The sequence below is a fragment of the Lissotriton vulgaris genome, chromosome 7 (genome assembly GCF_964263255.1).
Source record: "Lissotriton vulgaris chromosome 7, aLisVul1.2, whole genome shotgun sequence".
NCBI classification, from domain to species: domain Eukaryota; kingdom Metazoa; phylum Chordata; class Amphibia; order Caudata; family Salamandridae; genus Lissotriton; species Lissotriton vulgaris.
In genome coordinates, this window is record NC_141695.1 from 1,735,681,693 (window position 1) to 1,735,701,760 (window position 20,068).

Genomic DNA, 20,068 nt, shown 5'->3' on the forward strand with positions numbered 1-20,068 from the left:
CGCGCTGTAGAGTTTTGAACCGTTTGAAGGCGTGAAAGAGATATTCTGGAAGGCCCAGATATAACACGTTGGCATAATCCAACCGTGAACCTATCAGGGCCTGGACCGTGGTCCTCCTGTGGGCAAGAGACAGATGTGGGAGAAATTTCCTCAGCATTTTTAGAAGCCAAAACACTGCCCCACTAGACCCAAGATCTGCGATTTAAAAGTAAGTCCATTGTCCACTTTTACTCCTAGATTCTTTGCCACAGAAGTGGCGGCGGAGGGAGGAAACATAGCCGCCGGCCACCAAGACTTCCAACAGGAGTCCGGGGGGCAGCCAAAAAAGAGAACCTCAGATTTGTCTGAGTTACATTTAAGATGATTCAGTTGGAACCAAGAGAAGACAGCCCCTAAACAGCTCTTAATGCTCTCTCCATTAAAGTCAGCTTTCTCATCACATGTGAAAAGAAGCTGTGTATTGTCGGCGTACGATACAATCCGGGCACCATAGGACTTCGGCAGTGCCGCCAAAGGGGTCATGTAAACATTAAAAAGAGTGGGGCTCAGGATCGACCCCTGAGAAACTCCCACCTCCAGTGGCGGCACTAAGGCTGAGTACGGAGGGGCCCAGATTGTTTGTTGGCAGTCCAATAGAAAACACTCGAACCAACTAAAAGCCGTCCCCCTCAAACCAATCTCATAGAGTCTTAAAAGGAGACGGTTGTGGGGGACGGTATCAAAAGCCGCCGAAAGCATCACCAGCATCGCCTTTCCTCCAGCATCCAAGACCTCCTTAATGGATTCCGAGACCTCCAACAGCGCTGTTTCTGTGCTCATATTTGCACGGAACCCGGACTGGGTATGGTGGAGGATGTCATGTGTCTCTAAAAAATTAGACAGGGAGGACTGAACATATTTTTCCAGGACCTTAGCAAAGGCCGGAAGAAGAGAAATAGGTCTGTAGTTAGCATGAATGCTGGGGTCAAGGTTAGGTTTTTTCAAGAGAGGAAGGATAAGAGCCTGCTTCCAGGCATGAGGAACAACTCCAGTATTGAGGGATTGAGTTAAAACCGGGTTAATTATAGGATTAATAACATATGCTTTTTTTGGCCAGAAACTTGGCAGGGCAGGAATCCATCGGTGAGCCCGATTTTAGTTTAGATAGAAGATCCAGCGAGGCGAGGGGCGAGGAATTCGAAAGCGAGGGCCGCTCAGGGGTGGAAGAAGGTGAAAGGAGAATAGGATTAGGGACCAGGCCTGGATCTGACGGCAGGAAGGACGCCTGAATGTTTTTGATTTTATTGGCAAAAAAGTCTGCCAGTTGGGTAACCCAAGGTTCAGAATGGAAACACTTGGATGTTAGGGATGAGGGCGATGTAAATTCCTTCACTATGACAAAGATTTCCTTGCTAGTATTGGCAGCCGCTTCGATTCTCTTGGCAAAATAAGACTTTTTTCTCCAGAAAAATATCTTTGTGGTAGATCTTAGTGCACTCCCCATAGGCTTCCTTTAATAATGCATCATAGTTTCAACGCCATCCCCTCTCGGCCTTCTTGCAGAGCCTACGACTTTCATTAAGCGCAGGCGTAAACCAGGGTTTGGGACAAGGAGGCTGCCTGCAAGTTCAGCGGCCATCTTGGGGGCTTTTGCAGGTTTTGTCAACATACTCAACTCCCTCAAAGATTCTTCCTAAGAAGATGATGCCTTTCCCTCATCCTACAAAAGCTCTCTCTCTGGTAAAGCTCTCTCACCCCTGCTCACCAATATCATTGCCTCCCTTGGTCAAGGCAATTTCCAGAAGCTTGCATGACAGCCCAGATGTTCCCACTCTTAAAAACAACCTATTTTAAGCCATGATGACCTCATCAACTACCGTCCATCACTCATTTTCTCTTTTTTACTAAAATCTTGAAAAAAAGCATTATACACAAATATCTAACTTCATATCAGTGCTAACCATGCCCTGCACAACTACCAGTCAGACAACAGACCATGCTGCAGCACACATACCACTATCTTAGACATATTAGATAATGCCCTCATGACCACAGATGTAGATGACCCTTGCCTCCTGATGTTGTTGGACCACAGTCAACATTCTACATTCATGCTCCTGCAATGTGCTTCTTTGATTTTCCTCCTACCATTCCAAACAAGTTCAGTTTTGTTCATGTCGCCACTTGCCATTCACCTAGTGAGTCCCCAACAGTTTTATTCTGACCCCTGTCATCTTCTACCCCCAAATGGAGCTTCCTGGGTTCTCGACTTAAAGAAAAGAGCATCACAACTCAAAATAACTTAATATGCAGATGATACATTGCTCTACTTGAAAGTTTCTTCTGCCGTAGACATCTATGCCTCAAACACAGCCTCCACCTCATCCAGATATGAAGATCTAGAAACTAAAAGAAGCTCAACCCTACCATGCCAAGAGCGACAAGCAAGAGATGCTAAAAGCCTGGCTGAATGACATGAACTTTAAGAGTGTTAACCCCCCAACTCTCTTTAGGTGGCTCTATTACTAGGGCATCATTCAGGTTGCCATCAACCGGGTTGTGTTCATTAATTACAAGGACTCCCGCTAAGCGGACGTTCTCTGGCAGATCAGTAGTGGACTCCCTTTCTACTGAGGAGGCACAGGATGTCTTCCACCACTTGCGGCAACCTTGGCGAAGGTCCAGATTTAAATCTTCGTGGACAAAATACTCCTTCACAACGTTGAGGGATATACCGTCCGTTAAAAATATCAATCCTATAGCATATAATGGGATTTATATTCCGATGTGATGGAGTAACCCTTCTACCAAGATCTAAATCAGACCCTAAATCTTTTCACCTCTGTTGAGAATGAACATTTTCTAGTGTTTTACACATTGCAATATCCTTAATTATACTCGTTAGGAGACATATTTCAGCTGGAATGCAACAAGGGACTTCTCAACACCTTCCTGACACTACCTCTCCTGCCAAGTCTCCTGAAGGTTGTTAAGAATGGCCACATCCGAGTCATCCTGGGGGCTCCAGTGTGGGCCAGGAGAGTGTGATACCCACACCGTCCTGGGCATGAACAGCTGTCCTTTGATCAGGCCTCCACTTTGAAGGACCTCTTGTCTCATCGGTAGGGAAGGATCCGCCAACAGAACAAATGCAACAAGCTGTCTTTTTTGTCAGCTCGTCACATGAGTGAACTGTTTTTCTTCAGACAGATTTCTACTGAGGAAAGTCATGACTCACTTCCAAAATGCCATCAAAATCAATGGGGTTGCCCAGTGTTCCTCAGTACCTGGGTATCTAATATTACAAACTACAATGCGTTTTGTCAGGTGTCACAATTTCTTTGCAGGAAAAATAGGTGTTGAATTGCCACACTTATATAAGAAGATCAATATATGTTCCTAAAAAGACTCGGAGATTGTGTGCCTATACTGATCATTGTTCAACACTCCCAAAGCACATCACCCAAATAACCAACACACAACGACAATTATAATTATTTAGTATATTCAAAGTCGTACATCAAATATTATTCACCAATATTTTTCTTTTAATGATAAGGCTGTAAAAACCACAATAATATATCAAATGACGTGACTCATTTCCATTTTGCGATTCCCAAATAGCGATTTTTAAGGAATCGCTATTTGAGAATAGCAAAATGGAATGTAGGTAAAAATTATCTCTAACATTTCTTAATTGCGATTAGCAAATTGCGAATCACAATTAAGGAATGAGTGTCCAATTCATTCCTATGGGCTAAGAGGCCAATAGGAATGAATGGGGATACATTCTCAAATTGCGATTTTCTATGCGAAAATCGCAATTTGAGAATCGCAATTCCAAGGGTGCCAGGGTGTCCAAAGGACACCTGTTGCACCCCTGGAATGTGACTGTAAGTACATGTGGTGCACATATATGCCCTAAGGGCATGTCTGTGCCCATATGGCACTTTGAATTTTTTTTAAATGCATTTTTGAAGGAATTTGCAAACCATCTACTTAAAGTAGGTGGTATTTTGCGATTCCTTATGCAAAAATCGCAATTTTTAAAGCACCCCTACATAGAATTTAAGGAATCTCAAAATTGCTATTCCTTAAATGCTATGAGCAAAATTAGGTATCGCAATTTTTGCGATTCCTTATTTTGCTAAGTGGCACCTACATATCACAACGCCGTTTGCGATTCACAAACGACAAAATTCACCAAATTTCGGCGTTTGCGAATCGCAAACGGCTACCTACTTATGCCCCTTACCCCCAGATTCATGAAACCCATTTTCTGCGAATTCTAAATTGGGAGAAATACCGATTCGCAATTTAGAATTTGCATAATGGGATTCATGAAATTCTGCGAAAAAAAATAGCGATTCGCATTCGGCCGCAAAAGCCGATTGTGATTTTCTCTAAATTGAAGAATAATCGCTAAATCGGACAATTTCCGTGTTGAAATTGCGATCTCGCTATTGGCAAAATCGCAAATTGCGATCTCGCTAATAGCGAGATCTCAAAAATCGGGAAGTCGCATTTCGAGCACAGTGATGACATCACAACCAGGAAGCAGGCAGTTCCCTCCCTCATTCTGAATACTGAAACTGATTTGGAAGCAGCAAGGCCTAGAGCTCCAATCCAAACCACCTCCAGCTTTGAATCAGGATACACCCCACTGCAGCAATGTCATAGGAAGCAGCAGGGACCAGTTCCACAGGGAGAAAGAGAAAAATTAAATTCTCCGAACAGGAGCTTGAACATCTGATTGAGGGAGTCAGTAGAGATCATGACAGACTGTTCAGGAAGGACTCCAGGAGGGTGCCAGAGGCCGACAAACGGCGAATTTGGTTGCGCATCCGCGCAAAAGTCAATTCAGTTGGAGTCACCCAGTGATCAATCGACGATCTAAAGAAGAGGTGGTATGACCTCTGAGGTCGTGCCAAGGAGAGGATCGCCGAGAGGCTGGGTGAGCGTGTTGCAACTGGAGGGGGAGAGCCAACAGTCCCTCCCAACACCCCATTGGAGGACCTCGTTGAGGACACCTTGCAACCTGAGGCATGCGTGGGGGTAACCCGTCTGGACTCCTCCCGACTCACCCAAGAAAGCCAAGGTAAGCGCCATGCGACTGCGACCCTGTCCCCTAACAATGGCCATGACCCTAGAGCTACCCATTAGAAATCCCAGTCATGCAGCCCATGCACACCAGAAAATCCCTATTGCATTGTGGGACATGTAGTCTGACCACAATTTACATTCAGCCCCATACAGCCAGATATGTCCTAATAGAGTCAACCCAACAGCCAGTCAGGAAATGCTAGCCTCCATGCATGTAGCAACCTTCCATGTGCAAGATACATGTTATTAATCAACGTCCACTTTACATCAGAGGTGGTGCTGAAGATACCAGCAGCGACAGTGAGGGGCTGCATATTGACGAGAAACCTGAGGGTTCTGAGGGTGACGCACATCCATCCACACAACCAGGTCCATCAGGGCGAGCACCAGCGCCAGCAGCCTTACCACCACCTGCAACGCCAGCGACAACAGGCGCACCACAACCGCCAACTGTGAGACCCATGCCAGTGGCCTCAGCAACACCAGCAGCTGCCAGGCCACCAACACAACGCACACCTACTGTGCCCACCCAGTCCAGCAGACAGGTCAGGGAGCGGCACCAAACTACACCACGCGCCAGCAGGAGGGGGGTGACTGTGCGTGTGCCGGGTCTTTCAATAGAGCGCCGCATGCTGCACGTCCACCAACAACAGGCTCGCCACCTTTCAGCAATACATCTGCAGATGCACAATACAGCCAGGAATGTTGGCCAGCTGTCCGACCGGATGGAGCGAATGACCACAGCAATGGAGGCAAACACTGAGGCCATGCTGACCCAGCGGGACCACACCCGGCACCGCCACCGCCAGCTCCTAACACGCCTCTCGGCAAACACGTGCTCCAATTATATAATTGGCAACGCAACATCCCAGCTGTCCCGAAGATCATTGTCCATGCAAATCCAGATGGTCCAATGCTGCCAGGACGTGGCACGGGCACTTGAGCAGGCAACCACTGTAGTTCAGGCTCTGCAGGCAACTGGCCATGGCCAGGCAGGAGGGGATGACGCTAGTGAGGGAACATCTAGTCACAGCAGCCTGTCTCAGCCACTGGTTAGAGTTCCCCGCCGCAGCAGCAGGCCCACTGCGGCATCACGGGCGAATCCGGAGGAAGATGTGGAGAGGCAAATCGGAGCCTCGGGCCGGAGGCGCCATTGACATTTTTGCTCATCATGCAGGGACATGCTGATGAGAAAAGCATGCCCTCTAACAAATCAGGAGATGTATGACGCAATACACCTCAAATGTATCTTTTGAAAATAATGCAATATTATTGTGAAAACAACAATAATATTTATTCAATAACAGTACATCAGACTCATGCCATTATTTCAATTGTCATGCATGAGTGAAGTGTTGTGTGAGGGGAGTGGGTCCACTAGAAACAGTTAATTGTGATTTGGTTGCGGCATCTGTGTCCTTCAGCTGCATTTTCCCAGCGTGCATGACGCACATGTGCAGGTGGGCGGTTGTAATCTTCCGACTCACTGCCAGATATCTCTACAGGTATTCTGCGCTTTGCAGCAATGTTGTGGAGTATTGCACACATGGCCATGATGTGGCAGCAGACCTCAGGCTCGTATTTGAGGGCCCCACCAGTCTTGTGCAGTATGCGGAAGCGGCTCTTCAAAAGGCCAAATGTCCTCTCAATGCAATTTCTAGTGCGGACGTGTGCAGCATTGTAACCCCGTTGCTGCTGTGTGGAGGGTTGAGGTATGGGGTAAGGAGCTACTCACGGAGACTGTAGGCGCTGTCACCTGAATGAAAGGAGCAGAGGGTGAGTGCCTGTTATGCGCAGCAACATGGTGTCAATGTACCATTTCGTGGCATGTGTACTTACCTAGAAGGAGTCCTTCGCCAAAGTGTGCCCTGGCCAGTCGTGTGTGAATGCCGCTGTGCCGGAATATGAATGAGTCATGTGTGCTCCCCGGGTATTGTGCCACTATGTCTGTGATGATTGTCTTAGCGTTGCGCACCATCTGGATATTCAGGGAGTGGTATGACTTGCTGTTCCGGTTCATGTATTCTGTTTGTGCAGGTGTGCAGATGTAGATGTGGGTACAGTCTATGCATCCAATTACATGGGGGAATTGTGCAATGTTGCAGAAATCCAGCTTGGTTTGATTGAAGTCCTGTTGGGTGGTTGGGAATGTGATGTAATGGTTTAGCCGGGTCAGCATTGCCTCCAGGAAACTCCTTAGGCAGCGGGACATGGTGCTCTGGGAGATCCCTCCTGCAACGGCAACCACCCCCTGGAAGCTTCCGGAAGACAGGAGGTGCAGGCTGCACAAGACATGTACATGGGTGGGCACAGCATTGGTCCTCCTTTTTGGGTGCTGCATCAGGGGGTCTAGGTCCCGGATCAGCTTAGTGATCATTGCCCCATTCAGGCGGTACTTGGAGTAGATTTGCTTCACAGTTTGGCCCAGTAGGGTGATCCGCTGGCGAAATATTCGCTCCTGTATCCTGCGTCTGTTCCGTGCTGCTCGCTGAAGCCTTCTCCGCCTGACCACCATGTAGAGTCCTGGCATTGTGAGAGTCCTCATGCTCCAGCTGCGTATCCTTAAGGGTGTTTGGTCAGGCCTGCACCTGTGGGTAGTTTGCTGAAGATATTTATTTTTTTCCTTAATGGTTACCACCTGGTTTGGGTTATCCTTAAATTGCGCGTCGCTAATAGCGATTTTCGGGTTTTCGCATTTTGCGACTTTTCTTGAATAGCGATTGCGATTATTTAGCGATTTTGCAAATTAATTCGCAGAATCCATGGTTTCTCGCAATTTCCGATTCGCTAAAGGGCTTCTTCCAGGATTCTGCGAATTACTATGAAAACTCGCGCTTTTTCTTTAGCAAATTTAAACTTTTCACTATCATGAATTCCTTTTCTTCAAATTGCGATCGCAATTGCTGATTCGCAGCTATTGCGATCGTAATTTTGCTTCATGAATCTGGCTGTTAGTGATTAAGTGACACAGTGAAAATAAAAGTTTCACATTACACACTACAGACAAAGACTGATTGTAACATGATATACATAAAGACATTGTCACAAAGGAGTCTGTCTCTCTCCTATTCATATTTCAAAAAACACCCTATGCAAAAAAAAAAAAAACACCCTATATCATTACTGAACCTTCTGTAGGATAGTTGACAGAGAACATGAAACATAAGGACTGTGTTGTATATTTATCCTTCTTTTATTTCCTTTACTCCACCACAGTTCTTACCTGTGTCATCCATTCCAGAATGTATATGGCTCTGTCTCCTTCTAGGGTTCTAGCTGGTGACAGTTTGTGCCTGGCCAGCTTCTGTTGAGGTTGCTTCTTCTGCTTCTCTGCAATAAACCCTTATTGCTGCATCTGTGGTCTTCACTTCATTTACTACAATTTCTGGCGACGTTACTTGCTGGCCAGTACCACCAAAGACCTCATCTTGATGTCCAATTCCAAGATTTGTGATGGAGAACAGATTTTAGCCCAATTTCCTCAACGAGAAACGAACCTACAGCGTGCTGGTCTCGTCGACATCCTTTTGGTCTCCTTCCGTTTTAAAAGAAGACACCTGTTGTGGTAATTTACTCAATTTATCTTCTTTGGAGACTGCAGCTCGAGCGCACCAGCGCTGACGTCATCCAAATCCAGCAGGTCGAGCCCGGCGTGTGACGGACTGGTGAGTCACGAGTGTTGTCATCGTTGTCACGGGGACGCCGGGGGAGTCTACGCGTCAGCCGAGGACCTCGAGCGCTGTTGCCTGGTTGCAAGCTGAGTCGGCGCGTGAGTGCAAGACGCCGAGGGAGACGCAGTGACGAGGAGCTGTTGCCTGGTTACCAGCGGAGTCAGCGCGTCAGTGCCTGGTTACCAGCCAGGCGCCGAGGGAGACGTAGAGACGCATCAGTGGAGTCAGCGCGTGAGTCATTGAACGCGCGTGCAGCGTTGTTGACTCGCGTAACCAAGGAGACGCCTCCTTGTGCGTTTCAAGCCTCGCTTTCAAAGCACCTTTAGCCTCGTTTTCAGCGGCGGCCATCTTATCCTCTGTTTGCCATTCAAGCCCCATTTTCACCACAATTCAGCCGGTTTGGGCTATTTTAAAGCGGAATTTTTACCGTTTTAAGTCAAACTCCTGCTTTTCTTCATATTCAGCCATTTTTCATCATTTTCAAAGCGGATTGTTTCTCTTTCAAGCCAAACTCCTGTTCCACACCCCTGGTATCGTTTTGGACACTTTTGTATAGCAAGAGGTATGTTACTATAATTCCATACTGTGTTCTGTTGTGGAAAAGCAAGGGTATTTTACTATTTTGTCTTTCCTTCTCTGCATAATCAAGTCAACATGGCACAACAATTTATAGTAACTTTGCCTCCTCAGTTCCTACCTGAACCTGGTGTACCTGTGATACCTTGGGAGGATTGGTACATCATGTTTGACAATTATTTGGAAGCGCTTGATGGACAGGAGTTTTCACCCAAAAGGAAAAAGGCTATCCTTTTGAGCACCTTGGGCAAGGAAGGGCAGAGAGTTTTTAGATTCCTTCCTATCACACTTGGTGCTGGTGGACGTGATATTGATGAGTTTAAGGAGGCAGTTGATCGTCTGGAGATCAGGTTTGCAATGGAGGAGAATCTGATCATGAACCGCTATAAGTTTTACACACAACGCCAAAAAGAGTCAGAAACCATAGATGACTTTGTGGCCAGACTCAGAGAGCTTTCTATAAAGTGTAAGTTTGGTCCTATGAATGACGAGCTCATAAGAGATCAATTGGTCGTCCAGTGCTCAAGTAAGAAAATTCAAGAGCGGCTATGGGCAGCCAAAAATCCTAGCTTGAAAGACGCCATTGATCTGGCCAAAGTAATTGAGGAGTCTAGCAAGTGCATGAAGGTCCTTGATTCGCACAAGTCTACTCCTCACCAAGAAGTTTCTGTAGTTACCGACAAAGGTAGCGTTGTGGGGTGTGAGCATTGTTCTGGAGACAGTGTTGCGGTAGTAAGAAATAGACCCAGACCCTCTGTCAACTCTGTCAAGAAAACTTCAGTAAGCAAAGTCTGCAACAGGTGTGGCAGCAGCAGCCACTCTTCCGATGCCAGGTTTTGTTTTGCATCAAACAAAGAGTGTTTGAAGTGTGGGAAAGTTGGACATTTTTCCAAGATGTGCAAGGGCAAAGCTAGACAGAGAGTGAATATTGTTGATGACTACTACGCTGATGATTCCGGAGTTGAACCTGACAGACTCTTGGTCATTGACGATGTTGATGTCATTTGTGATGATCCAAGACAAACCAGACCCAAAGCCATCTTCAAGATTGACTCCCACGAGGTGTTGTTGATGGTTGACACGGGTTCTCGACATACCATCATACCCAAGTCTACGTTCGATGCCTTTTGGGAAGGGGTGAAATTACAGCGTAGTGATATCTCTCCTAAGGGTTTCAATGGCCAGAAGATTGAAATCCTGGGTTTCTTTGAATCTGAGATTGTGTTTGAAAAAAGGTCCATCTTTGGGAAGGTTTATGTCTCCATTGATGGCCCGCCTATTCTAGGGTGGGTACATCAATATGACCTCTACATCGTCATCAATCCTAGGGCAAAGAATCAGATTATGGTTGTTGACGATGATTCTATTGAATTCATTTTGTCTGAATTTCGGTCTGTGTTCAGGGAGGAGTTGGGTGAACTTCGGGGGTATGCCCATCTCATTAAGTTAAAGAAGGGTAGCCTGCCTGTGCAACATCGGGTAAGGAGAATTCCCATTTCAATCCGCAGTGAGGTCAAACTCTTGATTGAAGAGATGCTGCAGTCTGGGGTAATTGAGCCTACAGAAGCTTCAGCATGGGTTTCGCCCGTCGTGATTTCCAAAAAATCAGACGGAAAATTGAGATTCTGTGTGGACCTCAGGTCCCTAAACAAGTGTGTCGTTGCGGACACCTTCCCTTTACCCAACATCACGGAGATGGTTTCCACTCTTCAGGGGGCGAGATACTTCTCAAAACTCGACCTGAAGAGCGCCTACCATCAGGTCAAGCTCCATGAGTCCTCGAAGCACCTTACCGCCTTCATCACCCCAGAGGGCATCTTCCAATTTACTCGTCTTCCCTTTGGGCTGATTTCGGCGGCGAGTGTCTTTCAAAGATTGGTCAGCGAAATCTTTAAGGGACTCAAAAATGTAGTTTTCTTCCAAGACGACATCTTGGTCTTTGGAGAGTCCGTGTCTGACCACAACCTTGTTCTCAGAAATGTTCTACACAGAATCTGGGACACTGGCCTTACACTACGTAGGGAGAAGTGTTCTTTTCTTGTGGAGAACATTGAGTACTTGGGGCATGAGATCTCAGTCAATGGTGTCAGACCTAAGAAGAACCTTCTTGATGCGATACGCTTAGCCCCTTCTCCGTCTGACAAGGACCAGTTGCGGTCATTCATGGGTCTGATCGAGTACTACTCCAAATTTGTGGAGAAGTTCTCAGAGAAGACCTTGCCTCTGAGAACCTTATTGAAGAAGGGTTGCAAATTTTCATGGGATCCTGAAATGGAAGCTTGCTTTAATGAGATTAAGGAGGCTATCTGCAGTGCTAAGGTTCTGGCACCCTTTGATACTGCCAAGTCCTCCACTTTGTTGGTGGATGCCAGTGCCTGTGGCCTCGGTGCGGTTTTACTTCAATCTCACAAGGAGGGTGACAGACCTGTTGCCTTTGCCTCACGCACTCTTTCAAAATGTGAACAGAACTATTCTGTTATCGAGAAAGAGGCGTTGGCGGCTGCGTGGGGTGCTCATCATTTCCGTCCATATCTATGGGGCACACGCTTCAACCTTAAGACTGACCATAAACCTCTCATCCGCATTCTTTCCCCTGGGGGTGGGGCATTTGGTTCTCCAAGGTTGGCAAGGTTAGCCTCTAAACTCCAGGAATACCACTTTGATATTTCTCACATTTCTGGGTGGAGGAACTTCCAGGCCGACTGTCTATCTAGGTTGGCTGTTCCTTCTGGTTCTAATGTTGGCTTCAGTCTGGAGGAATGTGATGCGAATGTTGCTTGGATCGATGATGTCCTTCTTCTTTCTGAGAGCTCCTTTTCTCGCTCTGAGTGGGTCGATGCCATGTCTAGAGATACTGTGCTACAGGAAGTCATCCAGCTTATTAAATTGGGTTCACGGAGAGAGAGCTGTCTCCATGTCTCTGTCCGTCCTTTTCTCAAAGTCATTGATGACTTGTCTGTGTGCAGTGACAATGTCATATTGCGTGGTGACAAATTTGTGCCTCCAGCTGACTTGAGGCCGAAGCTCATCTCTCTAGCACATGAGGGTCACCTTGGCCAAACCCTGACGCAACAGCGTCTCAAGCTCAACTTCTGGTGGCCCGGTATGGACTCTATGGTCTCCTCATGGGTAGAAGATTGTTCCACCTGCAAGATGGGTGAGAAGAGACTTAAGGTTTCAGTGGGTTCCGAAATGGGTGCGCTGCAGTTCCCCGAAATTCCGTGGCACACCATCTGCTTAGATTTTATAGGTCTCATTGCTGAATTACCTCTTTCCCAGAGGTTTGCTGTTGTCACTGTCGACTGCCATTCTAAGTGGTTGTCTGTGGAGTTTCTCAAGGACATCACTACGGCTACTACCATCAATCACCTCAAGTCTCTGTTTTTTAGAGAAGGTTTCCCTAGTGTCCTTATAACCGACAATGGCACACAGTTGGTTTCGCATGAGATGCAAGCCTTTTTGTCTGGTTGCGGAATTTCCCACCATAGGACCTCCCTCTACAACCCTCAGGGTAATGGTCTCTGTGAACGCCTTAATAGATTGGTGAAAGGCACCGTTCAAATGGCTCTCTCGGCTGGTTCTTCTGTCCCTTCCCTTGTTAGTGAAATGGTTCATGCGTATTGTACCACTCTTCATGGTTCCCACTCCAGATCCCCTTTTGAGATGATGAGGGGCAGGGTTCCCAGCACCAAACTCATTCCCTCTTGGCTCAAAAATTTGGTCTGTCAGTCGCTTTCAGGTGACTTTTCCAGTGTGGTCCCCAAGCCTTCTTGTAAGGGCTCTGTTCTTCCTTCCGGTAAGGTTGCTACTAGGTGTAGTTCTGCAGGTCGGCTTCAAACGGTCTCCTCTCGCAAGTCTTGTGATGGTGATGGACCCTCCACCAAGGTTGTCGCTAGCAAAATTGCGAAAGGTGATCTTGTCAAGGTGAAGTCTGGTCGTGTTTCTGGTGGGTTGTCCAAGTTCCGTGGCCCTTTTCTCGTTAAGATGGTCTATCCCCACTATGTTGTTCTCTCCAATGGGGAGAAATGGAACTTAAGGAGGGTTGCCCTCTATCAGAAAGGTGGCGTTAGCCCTGTAGTTGGTTCCAGTTCTGTTCCTGTTCCTTTTCCTGTCCAGGATCTTTCCTCCTCAGGGTTCATGCTTGTTCCTTCTCCGGATCCGGGCCCTGTGGTTCCTGCTTCTGTTAATGTTTTGGCTAGGGGTGATGGTGGAGGGGATGCTCCTGATCCTGCTGTGTCTCTTCCCAATTCCACTGCTGATCTTGTTCCCGACTCCGTGACTGATTCTAATCCCAACCCCATTGCTTCTTCAAGTTCCTCTTTGCCTGCCATTAGACCTCAAAGGAGCCACAGGCCACCTACTTATTTGAATGATTTCTGTTGTGATTAGTTCTTTAGAGGGGTGACGTGTGTTCCTTTCAATGCCCATTGGTTGTGATGGTTTCATTGCTTATTATTACTTGTGTTTTATTGTATGATGTTCTCATTGCGTATACTTATATGTGTTTGAATGCTTATTGTTCTATGATGCCTCCATTTTTGCCTTTACTTTAGGAATTCTCCTGTAGTTTTGTGCTAAGTTTCCTTTCCATGACATGCACATTCTTTTGAGTTAAGTTTCTTTTCTTTTCTTTTGTTTTATTCTACGAGAGGAGATGTGTTGTATATTTATCCTTCTTTTATTTCCTTTACTCCACCACAGTTCTTACCTGTGTCATCCATTCCAGAATGTATATGGCTCTGTCTCCTTCTAGGGTTCTAGCTGGTGACAGTTTGTGCCTGGCCAGCTTCTGTTGAGGTTGCTTCTTCTGCTTCTCTGCAATAAACCCTTATTGCTGCATCTGTGGTCTTCACTTCATTTACTACAGACTGCCTCAAGGTTTCAACCCTATATGTGTTAGTAGTTCGACAGCGGGTCTTCCTCAGGACTAGAGGGATGTGGACAGCTTGTAGGGTGAGATAATTCCTCACATGAGAATCATGTGTGTTGTATGAAAAGGATATAGTTAAAGAAAAAAAAGTAGGACGCCGAGGGCGACTCACCTGATTCTAAGAAAAACAAACTCCTCCAAGCCCAGATGGAGTCCACAACATGGATCTATAAGTATCCGTTACAATATGTCTAAAATCCAATATGAGGAGACCCCCAATGGGGCTCAGTGTGAGATAGAAACAGGATTTTACAATGAATGGGAGGCCTGTATCTTGCATAATACTTAGAAAGTGCTCAGGCAGTGCAAATATTGCTCACCTTTTCAAATGTTAACACTGGGTCCATACTAAATACAGCAACAACTAGTTCTTTCTTCCTGGTCCCCAAGTGATTCTAGAATTCAAGGAAAGGAATTAATCAAAGGGATGTGATATAAACCTTAAACATATTTACAACTATAGTGAGGTCACAATCATAAAATCACCAAGAACAGCTTGCATCAAAAACAAAGTTTCCCCACGGTGTGTGAATGCCAAATGTAGCCAGCTAGTACCATTTTGTCATTTATGTAGGAGAAAGAGCATGACAGCCGCTGTGTAAACATGCACGTCTACTCAAGGAATTACGTGAATCAGGCCACTCTTGTGATAGCAATCATGATTGGAATGATGTGACTGTCAAATGAATTACAGGACTGGTTTAGAGAAAACCATTTTGATGACTAATGTAGAATCAAAACTAAACAAATAGCAATGCCCTTGTGTGGTATCCTCGTGTGTGTGCTCGTGTCTGCTGCGTGTCTCTGGAACTCGGAACCCTCTGTGTAGGAGATTCCGAGTGCTCCAGTGCGGCGGTTAGCGTGGGCTCCTATACATGTTATCTTCCAATGCAGAATAAATCATCATAAATACAACCTCTCCAGTTTACCTTGTTCCTTCCCAGTCGGGATTCTTCACTGGCAACGAGGGAGAAGTGTACCCACGCGATCCAGGAGCCTACAGCCCCGGGACCCCCGGACCAAGATTACCATTGCGAAAATTAATGATTGAAATTCCTTCACGAACCTTTCGGACGCTTTGTTATCGGCTGCTCTGTGCGTTCATGAAAATCCCGCATCTTCAAGTCCAGCGGTGAGACTCTTATCCTTTTTTCCCCATTTTGACTAAATGCGCATTCATTTTCATTCTGCGCGAGTTAACGCATGCGCACAAACGCGCGCTCAGTATTCTAAATAGAACGCGCGAGCAAACTCAACGCATGCGCATACCAAAGCTTCCGGATTACCAATCAAAGTTCTACAAAGCGTCACTCGCCTTTATGACGTCACAAAGGGCAATTTCACCGAGATTTCTTGTCTACTTATTAAAGGGCTGTGTCTACATCATAATGAGCTACATTCTCTCAATAGAATATTAAAGGAATAACTTTATTAGAACTTTAGAATCATTTTGGTGCCACAATTGTTTATGACATCATTATAGTCTCTGAAAGATAATTATTCTACCAAAGCCAAGTGCATTATCACCATTTAGTTTACTAATTTTCTTTTCTTTTATTTATTTCATCATTATGGAGAGTTTCAACGCTCCTCCTCCATTTTTGGCAAGCCCAGGCAAACCACCTTTAGAATGGAAACAATGGCGTGAAGGCTTTGAAGCATATCTAGAGGCTATAGGTGGTGAGAATTATACAGATAAACGTAAACTCGCCATCCTTAAACATTCGCTTGGCGCAGAAGGCAGACAAGTTCTTTCTCACCTTCCCCCTCTAGCTATAGACAATTCTTCCGAAGAAGAAACTGATGTCTATGAAAACGCCATTATGCAGCTTGACAAACAATTTATCAAAAAAGTCAATGAAGTTGTGGCACGTCATAAATTTCTTAGTAGACAACAACTGCCCATTGAACCTATTGATTCTTTTGTGAAAGACTTAAGGATTCTTGCAGCCAAATGCAATTACGAACAATTCCACGATCAGATGGTGAGAGACCAACTAGTACATAATGTTTCTGATGTGAAACTTCAAGAAAAATTACTTGATGCAAAAGATTTTTCTCTTTCCAAAGCTCTTGACATTGCACATCATTTTGAAGATATGAAATTAGGCATCAAAGAGTTGTCCGATAAGAAGCCAAAAGAATCTTCTATGGAAAGATCTAACATTTCGGAAGTTCAAGCAGTCAGAAAGAAACAAACAGAATCTGTTTCCAATAAACCAACGTTTTCTTCTTCTATGAGTCGAGGTTTTAAGAAAGATGTGGTGTGCTTCAAGTGTGGTTTTCCTGGCCATGTTGCAACTGACAAAAGATGTCCTGCAATCGGACAGTTCTGCAATTATTGCAAATCTAGAGGCCATTTTGCAAGAATGTGCAAAAATCGCAACAAACCTAAAAGCTTTTCATCAGATCCCAGACGCACCAGATACTCGGATGTCCAAGCTGTGGACAGTGATAATGATGACTATGATGACATTGGTGCTATATATGAAATTGGAGAAGAAAAAAAAGATTCACCTTTCTGTATGCTACAGATTGGTTCCAAATTTATAAAACTCATGGCAGATTCTGGTGCAAAACACACCTTAATTGGTGACGATGTTATGATGAAAGAATTTCCTGATGTGTCCTCCTTGTTTCCTTCTGACATTAGGTTGCTGGGTTATGGTAAAAAACTGATTGAGGTACTTGGGTATTTTTGCTCTACTCTATCGTTTAAGGGCAAATCCATTTCATCTAAAGTTTATGTGGCCAAAGATGGTTCATGTTTGTTGGGTTGGCCACAACAAAGAGAATTGATGATTAAGCTTGATCCTAATCATCCTGATCAAGTTCTAGGGTATTCTGATTTTGTCAATTCTATTGATGTGCCTTCTGATAACAAATGGGAAACACTTTTTCCTCAAGTTTTCTCTTCTAACTTAGGTTTGCTAAAAATATTTAAGCATAAGATCATTTCAAAACATAATGCAATTCCTAAAGTACATAAAGTGCGCAACATTCCCTTATCTTTAAGAGAATCTGTTAAAAAAGAACTTCAGAGATTGTGTGACCTTGATGTAATTGAAGAAATTGAATCTTCTGAGTGGCTTTCGCCTGTTGTCGTAGCCCACAAACCGAATGGGAAGATTCGTCTTTGTGTTGATGTGCGTGACCTAAATTCTAAGGTTTGGGTTGATAGACATCCTCTCCCAAATATTGGAGAGATGTTCTCTAAACTTAAAGATGCATCTGTTTTCACTACGTTTGGATTTATCTAACGCATATCATCAGATAGCCCTCCACGATGATAGTAAACATCTTATGTCTTTTATAACCACTGAAGGAGCATACAGGTATAAAAGGATGCCTTTTGGTTTAGTGCTTCCTCTGTGTTCCAGCGTGTCATGCATAATATGTTCAAAAATGTATCTAATGTTCTATACTTTCAAGACGACATTTTGGTTTTTGGTAAAGATGATTGTGAGCATTCTGAAATCTTGTTTAAAGTTTTGTCTATTTTGCAAGACAATGGTCTTACTCTTACCAAAGAAAAATGTAAATTTGGCAGGGATTCTGTAGATTACTTAGGACATTCCATCAGTAAAAAGGGCATTTCTCCCAAGATGAGTTTAGTCAAAGCTATTGAAAATGCACCTGAACCTGCCAACAAAGATCAGCTCAGGTCCTTTTTAGGACTGGCCGAATATTATGCCAAATTCATTCCTTCTTTTGCTAGCAAAACTTCTCATTTAAGAAATTTGATGAAAAATCAACAACAATTTGTTTGGGATGCCAATTGTAAAAATCAATTTGATTTTGTTAAAAAATGCATTATTTCTGCTCCTGCTCTATCTCCCTTTGACACCAATTGTAAATCGTTCATTGTCACTGACGCAAGCAATGTCGGCATTGGTGCGGTGTTGATGCAAAAGCAAAAAATTGGCTTTGTTACTATTGCTTTTGCATCAAGACCGTTACGTGGTGCTGAAGTAAAGTATTCCACTTTAGAAAAAGAAACCTTGGCTTGTTGGTGGGGCATTGAATATTTTCGCAAGTACGTGTACGGCACGGATTTTGTTGTACGGTCTGATCATCGTCCCCTTGTAGATATTTTCACGACTAATGGTTGTGGCAAAGCTACTTCCAGAATTGCGAGATGGCAATATAAAGTGCAGGATTTTCACTTTCTAGTTGAATACATTCCTGGCGCGAAAAATGTTTTAGCTGACTTTCTCTCAAGGTTGCCTTTGGAAGATGATAATCATGTTGCTCCAGATGATGATCCAGATAAGGTTGTATCAATTTGTGAGGTGTCTAATGGATGTATCAAAGAGGACGAATGGAGAGTTGCTTGTAGTGATGATCTTGATTATTTAGATGTTTTGTCTTTTGTTAAGAATGGTTGGCCTTCCAAAACAAATTTGTCTCAAGGTGTTTTGCCTTATTTCCATGTTGCTCAAGAGTTGTCAATTCAAGGTGATATTTTGTTGAGAGGTCTACTCTTAGTTGTTCCTCAGGCTTTAAGAGAAACAGTTTTGGACATGGCTCATGAAGGCCACCCCGGCATGTCCAGCATGAAGAGGAGAATAAGAAGTGAATTTTGGTGGCCTGGCATTGACAGATTTGTTGAAAGAAAGGTAAGATCTTGTGTAGAGTGTTGTGTAAGTGACAAGTCTCAAAAAGTTGTGAAATACCAACGTGACTCTGTTACTAGGTCTTCCAGACCCTGGGAGTGCGTCTCTCTGGACATTGCTGGTCCAATGAGTTTTGGTCGTAGTCCTGTCTATGCAATTGTTTTAATAGATCAATTTTCAAATTGGCCTGAGGTAAAATTTGTTCCCTTATGTGTCAATTAGAGTCATCATCGAGTTTCTAAATTCTATTTTTGAGAAAGAAGGTTTCCCTGTTTCTATCTTATCCGATAATGGTACACAATTCACCTCTATTGAGATGAAGCCATTTTGTTGCAACCACGGGATATTGCACAAATGTTCTTCTGTATATTATCCTCAAGGTAATGGCATGGTAGAAAGGTGGATCAGGGTTCTTAAGGAAGGTTTACAACTGGCTGTGTGTAACGGTGAGAATTGTTATGATGCTGTTAAGAAACTTTTATGGAGTTATAGAAACACTCCTAGATTTGAAGGTGATTTGTCTCCCTTTGAAAAAATGCGGGGGAGAAAGGGTGTTTGTAACATGAGCCAACTGTGGATGAGGGATCTCATTAATGGTAAGTGCAAGAAACGTGATTCTTCTTTGGTCAGTGCTGCTGTCGGTAGCCCGTGCAAGGTTGGTGATTGGGTATGTGTGAGGAAGTCTGGTTTCGTTAGATCTGAGGAGTCGCACTTCTCAGATCCCATGCTTGTTGTCAGAGTACAAAAGGGGGTGGTGATGAACAGAGTGTATGAATTGAGCAGACCACTCTTACCCAGTCCAAAGATCAGGGCTTGATCCATCACCGTTATTTATCTCACTGCCCCATCCCAGCTCAGAATCTGGCTATATGCAAATCAGTCTGTCCCTGGCCCAGTGCATCATGGGAACAGGGCAGACTAAACTACCAAGCCAATTCTTTACCAGAAAGGAGACAAGCTACCGGGGACCGGTTTCTGGCATTTCAGCCTCTTCGGCCCGGCTTGCTTGAATCCTGATGGAGCAGTGAGAAAGGGACTCATGTCTGAGTATACCCTGCCACACCTATAGTGGCCAAAATCGATTTACAAAAGGGGGTGGTGATGAACAGAGTGTCTGAATTGAGCAGACCACTCTTACCCAGTCCAAAGATCAGGGCTTGATCCATCACCGTTATTTATCTCACTGCCCCATC